The sequence below is a fragment of the Zonotrichia albicollis genome, chromosome 14 (assembly GCF_047830755.1).
Source record: "Zonotrichia albicollis isolate bZonAlb1 chromosome 14, bZonAlb1.hap1, whole genome shotgun sequence".
Lineage (NCBI taxonomy): Eukaryota > Metazoa > Chordata > Aves > Passeriformes > Passerellidae > Zonotrichia > Zonotrichia albicollis.
The window spans coordinates 13,088,915-13,102,419 of NC_133832.1; the positions used below are offsets into that span (position 1 = coordinate 13,088,915).

General features: G+C 43.1%; 1 long non-coding RNA gene across 1 annotated transcript in view; it reads right to left on the reverse strand.

Annotated features, from left to right (window-relative positions):
- Window positions 1–2,012: 2,012 nt before the first annotated feature.
- The window catches only part of LOC141730858 (uncharacterized), a 49,620-nt gene continuing 38,127 nt past the window's right edge, over window positions 2,013–13,505 (reverse strand). The window contains exons 2-3 of the long non-coding RNA XR_012582643.1: window positions 6,627–6,913; window positions 2,013–4,904 (exon numbers count right to left, since the gene is read on the reverse strand). This is a non-coding gene — a long non-coding RNA (uncharacterized LOC141730858). The remainder of the gene's footprint in view (window positions 4,905–6,626; window positions 6,914–13,505) is intronic.

Consider the following 13,505-nt stretch of genomic DNA (forward strand, 5'->3'; position numbering starts at 1 on the left):
CAAGTCCTGCCTCGCATCCTAAATGTAGCTTAAAGGTTAACAAAATCCACAGACAGGCACACTGGGAGTGCTGAATCGTTACATTTTACACAGTCCTTCACACTGAGAAACCTGGATGGGTCCCAAGAGCAAGCAATCTGGAAATAAAAATGTGTCTGATCAATAAAATTAAATGGCTTGAAGAAATTTGAGTTTAGTGCTCTGTAAGCCCTAATTGGCTTTGTGTGTACCAGAGGTGGCCTTGCCCTTCACAGCTCTTACAGTGTGTGCAGGGTTATTGCAAGGTAACAACAGTGCAGTGGTAAGCTCAGGGCTCTTGACAGCCCAAAAAACACCAACCACAACCTGTATGTGTGCATTCTTGTCCACTTAAAAAATTCTAACAATACAAATCTGAAATGAGTTTTGCATATTTAAAGACAGGAAAAATCAGCAGTGGGAAGGGCAGCAAGAATGGAAAAGTGCCCCAGTGGCACCTGAGATCTTTATGCCCTGCTTGGGCTAGCAGGCTGTAACATCAACTCTCTCTACATCAGACATAGATTAATTCCTATTTGCATCCCTACATGCCCCCTTCTTATTTTATGTCAAAGATACAAAATATAGATGTACCACTAACATGGGTGGGATAATAAAAAAGACAAGTATAAGTATTCAAACAGCATGAGCTATTTAAATAGGGAAGTTAAACAAAATCCATCCCAACTGGCTTTCAAGTTTCAGCCTCATGATGTAAAAATCATTCTATTTTACTTACAGAATGCTAAAATCTCCAGAGGAATTGCTCCTCTCTTCTCAGCAACATATGCAGGCAGAATCAGCTTCAGAGGCTTTACAAGGGTGAGCCAAGGGAGACAGCTGAGCAGAGCCCGGGCACCTCCACGAGTGCTCCATCCCCTCTGGCACACACCTGCCCTTTCATCAGCAGCATGAGAAAATCAGGGAAATTTACAGCGCAAAACATATTGAAAGGTCTCACAGGGGGAACTGGAAACTCAGTAGGTTTTAACACATTGCTTGGCTTCAAAGGGTCAGGTCTGAATGGGATTTCCAGCAATGCCCAGAGGTATCCCCAAAGATGTGTTTTAAACCTCTCTGCCACAGGATGAGCCAAAGCTCCCAGAGGTTTCCTTTCCCTTGCCATATGTATTTGAGCTGACAAAGAGATTTGCTTCTCTGAGAACATGCAGCACTGCCAGGCTTCCTTTCACTGCCCTTTTTAAAAGTCTGCATATTTCATCACCTATGTTTTGTAACCTGGCATTGACAACACTCTTTGAGCTAAAATGTGACATTTCTCCCTTGTAATGAGAATATTGCATCCTTGTCCACTTAAAAATTCTAATAATACAAATCTGAAATGAGTTTTGCATATTTAAACACTTTTAAATAAAACACTTGATGTCAGTGAGGAGCAGATGATGACTCTTCAGAGGGGAGCAGGAGAGAACAGTTCTGTTCCTGCTTCCACTGCTGCAGGAAAAGTGTTTGGGATGTTGAGTGCTGATGACCCATTCCATGGCCACACACAGCCCTATAACCTGGGGGACACAAAAAATTGATATTATTTTTCCACCTATATGTATTTTATGTTTGAGCTATGGCTCTTATTTGCCACAAAAGACATTGCATGGTTGGGTATCTGCCAAAATCCACCCCAACACAGACACTGGGCTGTGCCATGGGCTGATCCTGGGGTTTCCAGAGCTGGAAGTGCAAACCAGAGTCCAGATGGATCCATTAAAATGTTGTACCTGGGGGGGAGCTAGCAGGATTTCTCAAAAGGCATGGAAATATGGAGTTTTATTACCACAGGCAGGCTCCCCAGAGCCACTGCAAAGCACAACCAACCTCAAGGCCAGGTCTTATTCCCACTGAGAGAGCTGTGGAACCAGAGCTTTCAATCAAGCAGTTTTCACAGGGACTCCACAACTTCTGCAGGAAGGCAATCCGTGCCAGCCTGGAGGCTTTTATCCAATTTGACAACACAGTGGTCATAGCTATGAGACTTGCTAAGCCTTGGGAACATGGAATTGTCAACAAAGGGATGGAGATATCTTTTATTTGAAACCTTCTCTTCCACCCCCTCCAAAAAGTATTCTATAACTCTAGCAACATTTCTACAACTCCAGCAACATTTTTAATAACTCTGGCAATAAATTCTTAACCCTCCAAGGGCAAAAATGGAAACTAGTGACAAGCCATGGTGCCTGGGGTGATGATCTGCTACTGAGTAATCTCACTATGTCATGGTAAATAACTACTGTCATTTTCTTGTAATGTTCTTATTGCTTTATCAGAATAAACATTAGAGAATACATCACATTCCTTTGTGTTCCTCAATTCCTATTAAACTCCTGGCTGCTTCAATGTGGCCTCTGTATGCAGCTTGGCTGCAGACTGGTGAGCTGTGACTTTCTGCAGCACAATATTATCATTTCTCAACTCCTGTTCAACTCCAACTGCAACTTTTCACGGGCAAAGATGGATGCCATGAGCAAAATCCAGGCTCAGGCAAAATTTATCTCAATTTATCCTGGACAGAAAAAGTAACTGAGGGTACCTTACTGGAAGCAAAATATACTGCTTGAATGAATTTACAGTAAATAATAAAATACACCAGGGACAGAGTATTTACTGTAGGGGAAGAATGTAATATATGATATTGGTAATTCCCTTTAAAACTATGCTATTAAGCAAGTATAAAGGTGATAATCACTTTTTTAAGGCATTAATATCATATTTCTAAGCCAGTCGGTGTGTGACATCTACCAATATAAAACAGCCATTTTTAATTTCTTCCAGAAATAGCTGCACATGTTTTATGCCCCTTCCAGGACTCTCACAGCAATGTGAAGGTTGAACTTGGGCCTGAGGCTCTCATCAAGGCAAGGTGCACAATCCTGAGGGCCAGGGTGATGCCTTGGGGGTCACCTGGAACAGAGGCCAGACAGTGTTAGAGGAATGAAGGGGGGATTTATTAAAGGGCCTTTAAAGGATACACCTTGGGCAGTGCAAGAGCCTGGCCATGGCTCTACCCAAGGTGGGCCCAAGATGAACCCCAGGTGACAAGTTTTCACACTTTTATAGGTTTTGGTCCATTTACATATTGGTGTTAATTGTCCAATTACAGTTCCAGGTTATGAAGTTCCACTCTCCCAGATTGCTCTCCTCAATTCTCTGTTTACACTTCCTGGGCCTGAAGCTGCAATTCTGCCCTTAGTTCTCAGGCTGAAAAAGGAGGGTTTATGTCTAACTAAACTATGAAGAGAACTTGCTAACACTTTATATTAAGCTCAGAGTTATAGACTAATGCAGGACAAAATCTGGAAAACGTGAAAGCTAAGACTTAAGGGTATAAACGCTGGAAAAATAAATGTCTGACTTAATCTATGGAGGAATGGCTGAGGTCAGACCAGGAATAAAATCAGCCAACACACAGACCCATCTTAGTCCCAGCCCTGCAGAAACCCAACAAGAGCCCATCACAGATATTGAAGCCAGCCCTGGCCAGCCAGCAGAATCTTATTGCAGAACCAGGCTGTGTTTCCACAGATTAAGAGCATAATTTCACTCAATGAGGCATCTGTACATGTTTCACACATTGATTATTTGCAATTTAAAGCTGGTTTTAGAGCCTTGGATCAACTTTTGGCTCCAATACCCAAAAAATCACAGCCCAGTTCCTTCTTCACTCCATTTAAAGTGAAGTCCTTCCTACTCCTGGAGATCACCTGGATCCTTGCTCCCCACATTTCTGTCATGGATTTATGGCTTCTTTTTTTGAATACAGGCACTGGGAATTACACAGAATATTCTTGCACAGCACCAGTAGCATTTCCCTGTCACACAGGGAACACTTTGCCTGCTGCAGAGGGATAAGCCAGCTCTGAACCTCTGTGGTTTTAAAGCTCTGCTGATACCTGGATACCTCATTTATGGAGCTGCAGATCCCAGAGGCAGGTGATTACAGAGAGAATCTCAGCATCTCCTTTGCTTCTCCAAAAGGCTCAGAATAAAGCCTAAGCGCGTGCACTTTGAACACTTAAATCCTAAAAGGAAAAAAAAATAAAACCCAAAACCCAAACAAACCACTGGTTATATTACTTTCTACATAGCTCATGATTTGTAAGTCAGTATCATGATACCATCACTGCATTTTGGCTTGGCAGGCAGACTTAGAGCAGAATTATCCCCTACAAACCTTGGGCAGGGAGCTTTTCCAGCACAGTTTTGATGCTTCTGTCTCTGCACAAGCAAATGCTGATGTGTTTCAGAGACCTGGTGGCTTTAATGCATTTAAAGCAGTAGCTCCTTTGCCCATCTAGAAGTTGGGCTTTAACTGCACAGGGCAGAGAGAACCTTCAGTCTCCAGGCAAGGCATTCCTGTTGATCCCAGTTCCTGTGAGCACATTATAAATCTTGCTTTTACAGTTAAACTCTCCTCATCAAAGCAGAAGCATCCTTATTAGATTATTTAGAAAAGCCCATAATTACCAAGGTCTAATTTATTAATGAGATGGGCAATTTAAACACCATCTTTGGAGATAATGAAACTGTGCTAACTCTGAGACTGAGGGAACACCAACACCATGGAAACTGTCACCAACAAAAGCCATGATACTGCAGAGACGTGGTTTGCCCGCCTGCTGGAAACACCCAACACACTCAATCTCTTAAAATGGAAACAGCACAAATATTACTCAGGCTGCATGTGATGCTGGCAGAGAACAAAAGTGCAGTTTGTGGGTTTCCACAGCAGTTTCCCTTGGCAGCTGTACATGGCATTGACATCCCAGAGTGTCCCAGAGGTGAAGCAGAGTGGATTCACTGGAAGCTCCACACCTGTTGAAGGAACTGCTCTCTCCAGGCAATTTCCAGAAGTATGTTCATTCTTCAGAGGCCTGTTAGAAAAATGGTGAAAAAGGAAAAAACAATGTTAGAAAAATGGGGAAAAAGGAAAAAACACTCCTGTGTTCTTGAGCTGGTATTGAGCTGGTCTGTTTTGCCTGTCCTGCTGGTATAAGGCCGTTCACTGGTAATGGCGCACACTTAGCAAGATTTGATGTTGGGCTTTTTTTGTAGAGCCCCAGGAATAGCAAGCAACCCATCTCTGCTCCCCATAAAGAGTTTCTTTTCCAACAAGAGACAAACCTCAGAGGCTGCCTGCAAGGGCAGGGGCCATTGTGCAGGAACTGTCTGCAGTGCCCCTGTTCTGCAGCACCTCAACCGCCAGCTGCCATCTGCACAGACTCTTCCCTGAACAAAAAAGGTGCTGCTAGTGTAAGCAGAGCATTAAAGAAGGTGTGTTTAACTCTAGGGCCCTCACAGCAAGATTTCAAGGGATGCTGCAAGACAAGCAGAGGTTTCAGAGGATGCAGGAGCATCCCAGCACTGGTGTAAGGGCAGCCTCTCCTTGCAGGGCCCAGGGAGATGTGCTGCCCCATAAAACATCCCAACACTTGGAAAAGGCAGCAGGAGACATGAGGAAAGCCTTATTTTCTGGTGACAGAAATACTTCTGCCTGTTAGCTAAGCAAAACACTGGCCTGTAATTATTCCTGATGCAGAGCACCAGGCAGCAGCTCATGCAAACCAGGCTTCTCCATCAGATGCCTTAATGAGGAGGTCAGTGCATCTTGCATTGAGGGATTTGGGATTTGAACACTAACTGGAGTGGCATGTGTTAGAAGGACATGTGAATTAATGACACTATTTATAACCCATCTCATTATCACACACAGCTTGATGCCTCAGCCAGCCACTAATTCTCTTAACAAATTTCTTTAGCTGGAAATAAAACTGCTTTGCTTCAGCTGTGATCAGTTAGAAGAATGCTGCTGTTGTTATTGTTTGGTTTTTTAAATGTAAACAGCCCTTTTCAAATGAAGGCTCCATGACTGCATGGTGTAACTCAGCCCCAAGTCTAGGTCTCAGATACAAAAATATTCATGTTGAAGCTGATAAATGGACAATGAACAAATTACATGCTTGAATCCCCTCCTTTGTTTTATTTTTGATCTCTAATATTGGAATGCTATAATTGTTTTGAAGCTCCTTGTGTACACATTACCAATGCATATGTTAATACAGAAATGTAAAATTCAACATCTTGTCCTTTACATTTTAAAAGAAATGTGCCTTTCCTTTTATTTGTGTCTATTCTTTGAAACAAAGGAGAAAAGAAAACATCATCTGATAAATATTAAACACTTGCATATGATTCCAGCCTTTTTCCCTCTGAGGCTGGGGCATGGCACTGGCTTTTTGACTCTTTCAGCTGAAAGAGGACACTGAATCCTAATCCTGTTTTTATAGAAAACAAGTTGAAAGGCACTTTTTTGTTATTATTCTAGATATCTATTCTTTTTTAAGTGTTTTTAAAGTCCAGACACATAAGGGAGAGATATAAGGAAATCAAATCCTCTTCTTAAACACAGACATCCAAGAGTAAAATCCATTCTTCCTTCTTTTTCCTGCTAAAATAAATCACTATTTGCAAGGTTGGCTGCCTGGGGGCAACCTCTCTGACCTGTCTTCAGTTTCCTCCTGCATTTGGAAATGATGACTTTTGAAGCAAGGGACAGAAAGTGTCAGTGCATCTGCTATGGGCTAATTAATGCTTACCCACAAACCAGGGTGGATTTCTGCTCCTCCTGTGTTCTTTGAGCTGGTACTGACAGCCCTTGGAGGACCCTGGTGTCAGAACAGAAAGAATGTCACCTCCCCGTGTCTCTTCTTGCAGCCCCTCAGGGGTGTGCAGAGGACAGGGTTTCATCACTCTTGAGATGGATGTCTTCATCTGCCCCTGAGTGATGAGGAAAAGAGAGGAGAGACCACATCCAGGTGGAGCAAGAGCAGGGCTGAGGGTGGAGGCAGCTGCTGCTCAGCAATGAGTGATGCTCTTTCTGTGCCTGAGAAAATAAACACAGGGAATCAATTAGCTCTAAATGTAAGTGGCGATAATGTGACTGATCAGGCACCAGAATTGTTTTAGTGATGGGGATGAGAAGGAATCCATTATAGCTGACAATAGTGTTAATAAAGATCCATTTCCAGAGGTCTGGAGAAGTGGACAGGGCTGCAATCACAGCAGTGCTCTCCACCCTCCTCTTTTGCACTGGGATGAAGGCAGAGCTCCTCATTTGCTGTAGCTGTTAAGACAGAGCAGAAAAAGACACCAGGAGGATGAATCCCAGCACTGCCCCATGCAAGGAGGGTGTGAAGTCACCGGTGCTGGGGCCTCTGCTCCCTCAGTCCCTCTGTGCTCACCTCTGCTCAGAGCCAGCCTCAGTCTAAAGGGAAGTACAGAAAATGATTCCTGCCTCATTGGTGGAAAAACCTTTGCTGGAGGGTATTTTCAGAAGTCTTTCCCAGCAGTCTCTACATGCAGGTGCTGTGCTTAATCACAGCTTCCATCAGGTGCTAAATCTACTGCAGATAATTCTCCATGGCTGCTGCACCACTGGGAATCACCTCTGAGCACAGCCCTGCCCTGAAACCAGTACAGCCACATCTCAGAAGTGTCCTTTCCTTCACAAACAGCATTTCCAGACTACTCAGGGCTTAGCAAGAAGAGGGATAAGCATGTGATGCATTGCAGGGAAGGTAGGAGTTGATTTGCATCTCTTCTGTCACCATGAGACTTCCAGGATGGAGCATGGAGGAGGAGGATTTAACAATGGATGATGTCTTTAGGTTAAAATGTCACAAACAAAGAGGAGCCCACTAAAAGCCAGCCAAAGATGGCCTTTGGCAGGACTTTCAGAGAACTTTGCTCCCAGTGAGCTGTTCCAGACATCTTCCCCCACCATGAGCCATAGCTGTGAGCTAATCTGTCATGTTAACTCAATGCAGCAGAATGTGAATAGACTGCAATCCATTCTTGAAAAAAAAAATCCCAACTGTTTCCTGGTGACTATTTGCATGGAGGGAAGTCTTTTAGGCACATTTACAGCCCTCCTTCTCTCCATGCAGACTGGCCAGGCAGTGTTCTTGCAGATGGCTCAGTGTGCAGCAGGACTGTGGCTGTGGCCATGTGATAACTCTGTGGTTTTGCTGCCTCTGGCTTCAGAAGAGCTGTTGGTGCTTTTCCTGGGCCTGGTAAGGCACAGCCTGACACCTTTCACAGGGTGACTTACCTCACTCAGCTGGGGCAAGCCAAGGTCCTGCTGTTTCTCCTTGGTAGAGGAGCTCTCTCTCCATCCTGCCATTCTGGGAGCATCACCTCACTGATTTACCTGACAATGGGTTTGCAGAGCAAAGTAATGTTCTCTCCATCCCTCCCTACCAGGAGTGGCACAGTGTGTGTGCCACCATTCCCTGCTAACTCCTCTAAGGGCACGGAGCAGCCTGAGAACCATTTGAAAATCCATTTTCCCATTTCTACTTCCACCAGAGCCCAATCTCTGTCTCCATGGCTTTGTCTCCTTGCATTTTCTCTGTGGCACAGTTTCCTGCTGAACACACTGAAAAGATCAAGTCTGGGTACCCCAAAGATTTCCTTTTTGCGGCAGCAGTGACCAGTAAAGCACTAACTGGTGCTGCTTCTCCAAGACAGCCAGGATGAACTGGAGAGTGGTACTGTGCAGGGTGTGCAGGGTAACGATCAGCAATAATTAAAGCAAGTACATAACAATATGCTTCACAATCTGATTCTGGTGTATTAGCCAGGCAATCTTGAATACAAAAATTCTCCCCTTTTCCTCTAAATTAGGGGTGAAAATTCTGCTGCTGCAACTAAATGAGATGCCACTGAAACTGGAACATTTGTCACTTGGATCTAATTAAACATTGATTAGCTGCTCTGACCCCCAGTGTCCTCAAACACATGAAGTTGAAATTTCACTCCACAGACTGACCCTAAACAAAGGGCTGGCTTCTGGAAAGCTGCACTTTCCCCCTGAGCTCTGTAAAATAACTCTGAGAAGTTACTTTAGAAATGAAGTCCTGAAGCGAGACTGTCTGTCCCAGGTGCTGTGCGTGCTCCAGGCACACACTGCAATCCCAGCTGCCAAACCTGGAGCCTAAAGGGATTTCCCTTGGCTCTGAGGGGCCCAAAAAGAGGGAGCAGGAATCAGTTTGGCCTCGGGGCACTGCCAGATTACACCCAAGCCTCACAAGACAGGGCTCTGAGGCACCCAACATCCATAAGGACAAAGCTGTAATGAAAACCTGTCACTCCAAATAAACCCAGGACCAAGAAAGGATCTGCTCTCAGGGACTGCACTACTGCAAAAGAGCATCAGAAAAACACTCTCCTCTTTGTTACAGCTCTTGCCTCTCCTTTAACGTAATTTTTGTCTAAAGAAGGTTCTTCCACAAGTCCTGTAGCTGTGGGATCCAGACCACAGATTTCAGAGAGACAAATCTGGCTATCTTTGGGAAAATTTCCAGTTATAATGACCTGACCATAACTGCTCTGCAAATTGGTCCCAGAGTTAATTTCCTTTTCCCCAGAAAAAGAACTACTTTTTCAGTGTGAAGTAGCTTCAGTTTCCACCAAATTTTATTTTATTTTATTTCATCTACTGCCCTGCAGCATTGGCTGCCACCAAGCTGCCCTCCATTACAAAGACAAGTGTAGATGGTCTTGTAGTCCAGCCAGAATTAATTATACCCAGGAAAATAACTCATTTTCAGTTCTTAGAAACATATCTGTCCCTATCAGGAGAAGGTCAAATACAGATTTCTCCTGTGCCAAATCCATTGCTTTTTGAGTTAGGAGATTGCCATCTATAATTATCAAATATTTTCAGGGCATTTCAGCACTGCCAGCCTGAGACCTCTGTATGTCAGTCAGGCTGAAATCACTCATGATAAATCAGCTTTCCTCCCCAGAGATTACCAGAGGGTGCATGAGGATGGCACCACCTGGATTTCTGTGGGACAGAGTGGCTGCAGCAGGGGTCAGTGCCCAGGTTCTGGGCCATATCCAGGCATGTGTGTCCCCAGGTAGCCATGGGCATTTCTACAGTGTCAGACTGTAGAACATCTTGCCATGGCAGGACCTGCTCATCCTTGCTGCTTTCAAGATGAACAGATTATAATCAAAGAAAACACTGACATCTCTACCTTGATGTACTCTTTCTTTAGTTTTATGCAGTTAGAACAATGAAGGCATCACCTGGATTTTGGAAAAATATTCTGTATTATATATATATATATAGAGAGAGAGAGAGAGAGAGAGAACATATACATATATAGAGTATATATAGAGGGTATATAGAGATAGAGTATATAGAGTACAGAATTATATATATTATATATTATATATATATATATTATATTATATATTATATATTATATATAATATATATATTATTTTTATATAATATATATTATATATTTACATATTATATATATTTATATTTTTAAATATTCTGTATTATAACATAATAACCTCTCTATTATTAGTTACTTCCCTTTATTAATTGCAGATAGAAAAATAATCTCTAGATAATATTTCTATGGATTTAATGATTGTTGTATTGAGATGCTTTGGAAGCACTTTTAAACTGAAATACTTGGCAATTTTTTTTCACAAATGCTATCCAGTTTAGCACCTATTTTTTATTAATAATATCCAGTTTCTTATAAATTAAAAACTATAATCTGAGTAACAAAAATTTTTCAAAAGTAAAAAATATCATGAATATTGATTGAGGTGAAAGCTTAAGTCTTCTTGGGAAGCTATCAAGTGTGTTAAAAAAAAAGGTAGAATTGGAAGTAGTTGAATTTGCAGGCAAGTTGTCTCAGGTTACCAAAGACAGGGGCAAAACCCACACAGATAAAGATGCCATTTAAAAGCAGTGGCTCCTGATGCTGCTCGGGATTGTCTCCCTTCCATAGTGAGGGCAGCACACAGGTGGGATTCTGCTCTCCTTCACCTGCTCTGCCACCACCCCAGATAAGTGTGGGGAAATAATTAACAAGATATCAGGTGAAATAATTACACCTGACAGATGCTACACATTCAGGAAAGCCAATAAGCAGTGCTTTGGCTCTCCTTGCCTCTGGCTTTAATTCAGATTTTTCCAGATGATGCATGGGATTGCACTGGAGGGCTGAACAGGTAATTACCTCTCTCTATTTCCTACCCTTCCTCTGCATTCTAAGCATATTTAAAGGGCACTTAGAAAAAGCAGCCACAACCTAAGTTAAAATGTAATACGAAAAGAAAATATTGGTAGGCTGTCTGGGAAGGTGACGCAGCAGGAATCACACACTGGACAAAATGTGGCTTTCTCCTCCCCTGAGCTTTGCCCCTGGGTTTCTGGGCTTGTTCTTATCAGCTTTCCTCAGCTGCTGTGGCAGGAGAGGAGCTGCAGCCACACCTGGGTGGTTTCAGGGTGCTGTGAGCAGGACAAGCTCAGCAGAGACCCCAGAGTGTCCCCCTGCCCTGGGACTGAGCTCCTCAGCATCCACTTCAGAGCATCTCCCTGGCAGGAGGGAAATGCAAGATCTGCTGCTCCTCAGCTGAGAACTTCCCTGTCTCAGTGGCTGATGACAGCACAAGACAGAGGTGCAGAACAGCTTAGGAAGAGAAAACACAAACCCACACAGATATAAACCCACACAGATATAAACCCACACAGATATAAACCCACACAGGCAACAAGAAAGGGGCAATGTAGGAGCAATCAAAAGCCCTTGACACCAGCACAACTTCGGGTTGGTTATAAATGAAACTGATTTAGCATTGCAGCTATGAAATCCATGCCAAGGGCAGCATGGCCCCAACACTGCTCTGTCAGCAGAAGGCTGCTTCACTGTTCAGGCTGGGGCTATGGTTCAGGTTCAAAAAGCCCCAGGGCTTAGAGCTCCAGGGACATTGCAACTATATAATAACCTAAAAGCCAACCATGGAAGATGGGAAAAATTAAATATTTGGTGGAACCTGGTCCCAGTGAAAAACTGCTGTGTGAATAAATATGTTATTTCCTCAAATGGGACCAAATCTGCCCTGAAACTCCCCAACTAGCATTGGCTTTAATAACAATAAGCCTGCAAAAAGTGAAGATTAAAAATTTATTCTGAACTAAATGAAGCTATTAACAGAACAGTTTTCTGCCATTACAAATTTATGATACATAATATACAGCTGCCTCCTTTTGAGAACACTAAACCACATTGGTCACCCTCTGTGAGCACCCAGGAGTTCTGCTGCACCTCACCTTTGCTGCTCACTGCTGTACTCCAACACTGGAGGAACAATGAAAACACACTTTTTTGAATTCTTTAAAGAATAAAATCTCACATTTCCCTAACTGAAACATTGTGAGAAACTGTTGGAAGGGATCATCACTAAGTTCAAGATATTTTATTTCTGCCTTTTTTTCACAGAATTTTCCAAGCATAAAATTCCTTTAAAACATCTGCTATAGAATATTCCATTACAAATTATGGAATATTTAGTACAACCTGGAGTAGTGATAAATAAAAAAACCATACAGTAAAAAACCATGTCAGTCATTCCTCCTGAAGGAATCCAGAAAGAAGTGGAGGTGAGGAGACAACACTGAGTTACAGGAACAAGTAAATAGAAGAGAAGCAGGATTATTCATGTTATAGTCACTCCAGATGCCCTGTGATGTGCTCAGTCAGCATTAACAGGGCCCTGCTGGCTGTATCAGAGACAGGGACACCCTGTCTGCTGTCCCTGCACCCCTGGGAGCCCCTGGTGTCCCCTGTGCAGGGCGCTCATTCCTCTCTGCACACCCAGCTCTGCTTTACTGGGGCATCCTGCTCCCACTGCCCCAGAAACCCCAGCCCACATCTGAGTCCCTTGGTGCTCAGAACTGCTGAGCAACAATCAGCACCAAAAAGAGCCACCAGGTTTTAAACACAGCAAAATATTGAATTTGTGGCCACACACAAGCCTGTGAACCCTTTGCTGCACCTCCAGCCCCTCTGCTCCCTTCAGAATCTGGGGTGTGATGCTGTGGCCATGTGGACCAGGTAGGTTTTTGTATTTCTTTCTTTTCTGACACCTTGTAACTGCACTCTTGGTTTCATCTAACACTGTGGATAATTGTACTGAAGACAAAAATAGCCTTAAATTAAAAAACATTTTTAAAAAAGAGGAAATTGTTTTCTGGTTGAGGTGCTTGCCAGTACATATAAATTCAGGACAGAGTCTACTTCCCTATAAAATTTTGATGGTGTTCTCTGCTGGAAGGCTGACAAGACATTGAATTCCACATTCAGGAAATGTTTGACTCCATGATGTGTTTATAATTAAATTTATTTCCCTTGAATGCAGCCGAGCATCTCCCTGGCTTATTGCACAAGACAGCTGCATGTTCAGGATTATGCCTGTAGAAGCAAATAGATTGATGACATGATTTAGGAGCTATCTGAAAAGATTAATTGATTTAAATATATCTTACACAATTTGCCTTAATCTCTGAGGACAACCAGACCAACATCACACCTTTGCTTTGCTCGAGAAACCTTGTTGAAAGAGAGGAGGGGGAGAAGGAGTGCTTGTTTCATGTAGTTAAT